Genomic DNA, 2,431 nt, shown 5'->3' with positions numbered 1-2,431 from the left:
TACTAACAGGTGTAGGTTCCTATGCAGATGTCACAGTACAGATTAATTATTCCATAGCAGCATATGAGCAAACTGCTGCTAATACTATCAAAGCATGGACTTCTCTCCACAATAAAGACAACAAGAGTGAGGCCTTCACAAAAATAACACAAGGGCCAAATGAACCCTTTGCTGACTTTGGGGACATTTGCAGACAGCTGTCACAAGAACTAATAGTGAAAATGCAGTAACAGACATTTTGATAAGGCAACTTGCTAAAGAAAATACTATTGAGGTTTGCAGAAGAATTATACTAGGGTTGCACAAGGATATTCCTTTAGAGGAGTTCATAAGACACTGTGCCACAGTGGGCACAAATGCCTTTTATAGCCAGGTTATGATGCAGACTTCCCAAGATCCCAACGTGGGAAGACAGGGTCCCTTCTGGCAAGGGACTTCCAGAGAGACTCGTCAATGCTTTCAGTTTATAAGTAGTTTACCATCTCAGAGAAGGGAGAGGAGAGAAAAGAATTTGAAACTCAAAAATGTTTTTAAGTGTTAATTATTTTAACAAGTAATTGGGGAAAATAAAATATATATATATATATATATATATATATATATATATATATTTAAAAAGTCAGTCTCAAAAGAGGAAAACTTAAATTTGTTTGAATAATTAGAAGAATCTTGGGATAAAAGACTATATATTAATTGTCAAATTCACGGACTGTGAGCCAGTGTCTGAACTAGATTTAACTGTGATTAGAAATCATAACCTTTTAAATATTAAAAAAAAATATATATATATATATAAATGAAATGAAATTGATAATAATAACTTGTAATTCTCTAATTCAACATGAGGACAAATGGGTTCTTTTCTATTTAAATTGGACACCACAGTTCTCTCATAAATAATAGAGAATTTCTCCTAGAGTTGCTATTCTCTCTTCTCAACTGAAGTTCACTTGGCTGGAAGAAGGGTTATTATGTTCCTATAATCTTTCAGCACTAATTCTCAGGCTACCACAGGAAAATATATTTTGCAGATTACTTTTTAATAATACCTATCATAGATTAGAGCAGATTCTCTTAGGGGCAAATAGACGTATGACCCCTCTACGGATTTGCTTAGTCTTTACACTGTAGATGATGGGATTGAGCACAGGAGGCACCAGAAGGTAGATATGAGCCATAAGGATATGGACAAGGGGAAGCATGCTTTGCAAAACGGTGGACTATGGACAGGCCAATCATTGGTACATAGAGAATGAGGACAGCACAGATATGAGAGGCACATGTGTTGAGGGCTTTGAGCCTTTCCTCTCAGGATGCAATGCTCAGTACAGAACGGAGAATAAAGACATAGGACACCAAGATACCCAGGGAATCAAATCCCATAGCACAGTAATTAAAACCAACCCATAGATAACATTAAATTTTGTATCAGCACAAGCCAAGCGAATCATGTCCTGATGTAGGCAGTAGGAGTGAGAGAGGACATGGGAGCGCAAAAGGGAAGTATGGAAGTCGGGCTAAAAGTGGAATCATGCAGAATGCACTCCTAAGGAAAGCTGCTATTCCAATCTTGGCAATGCGCTGTGGAGTGAGGATGGTGGAATATCTCAGGGGTGACAGATTGCTACATAGCGGTCAAATGCCATTGCCAGAAGCACTGCTGATTCTGTGAAGGAGAAAGTATGGATGAAGAACATCTGTATCACACAAGTGTTGAATTCAATCTCCCTGGATATGGACCACAGCACTCGAAAGAGAGATACAAGAGTGGGAAGGACATGCCCATATCAGTTAGAGACAACATTGCCAAGAAATAGTACATGGGTTCATGGAGGCTTGGGTCAGTTCTGACTATATGAAGGATGGTACAGTTGCCCACTATACCAACCAAATAGAGGATGCAGAAAGGGATGGAGATCCAGTGATGTACCACCTCATAGCCAGGAATTCCAGTGAGGTAGAAGGTGGTAAATGGGTAATTACTAGCATTGAAGCTCACCATGATGCTTTTGCACAAAGCCACAATCCCATCTCACAGCAAATTAATCCTGCAAGAAAATGAAAGACCAGGTATGTCAAGTGCTTCATTAGATATTTATAGATGACAATATTGACACTCAGCTCCCATTTTCTTGCTTTGTCTTTCTCCATCATCCCTTATTGGTCTGGAGATGTCTGCTTCATTCACTAAAATGATCCATATTGTATAGACCCAATCATCAATCATCTGCTGTATGATCTCATAAATATCATCAGAAGTTAAGCAAATAGTAGATCTGAGTACAATAATCTGTTTTGAAAGTATGTTTAATATCTCTTTGATCTTAAGAATCCATTAATCATTCCATGCCTTTTTATCCAGTTCATATAAAACTATAAATGAGGGGTTATTCCTATGTTATTTAAAAAACTGAGGGAGGTGCTAGCATAT

General features: G+C 37.9%; 1 pseudogene; it reads right to left on the bottom strand.

The window, feature by feature from the left end:
* Positions 1-1,052: 1,052 nt before the first annotated feature.
* On the bottom strand, positions 1,053-2,002 carry LOC100919252 (annotated as a pseudogene).
* Positions 2,003-2,431: the final 429 nt, after the last annotated feature.

This window comes from Sarcophilus harrisii, chromosome 3 (genome assembly GCF_902635505.1).
Source record: "Sarcophilus harrisii chromosome 3, mSarHar1.11, whole genome shotgun sequence".
Lineage (NCBI taxonomy): Eukaryota > Metazoa > Chordata > Mammalia > Dasyuromorphia > Dasyuridae > Sarcophilus > Sarcophilus harrisii.
The sequence above is the reverse complement of the archived record's forward strand: the minus strand, read 5'-3'. Positions and strand labels throughout refer to the sequence as shown.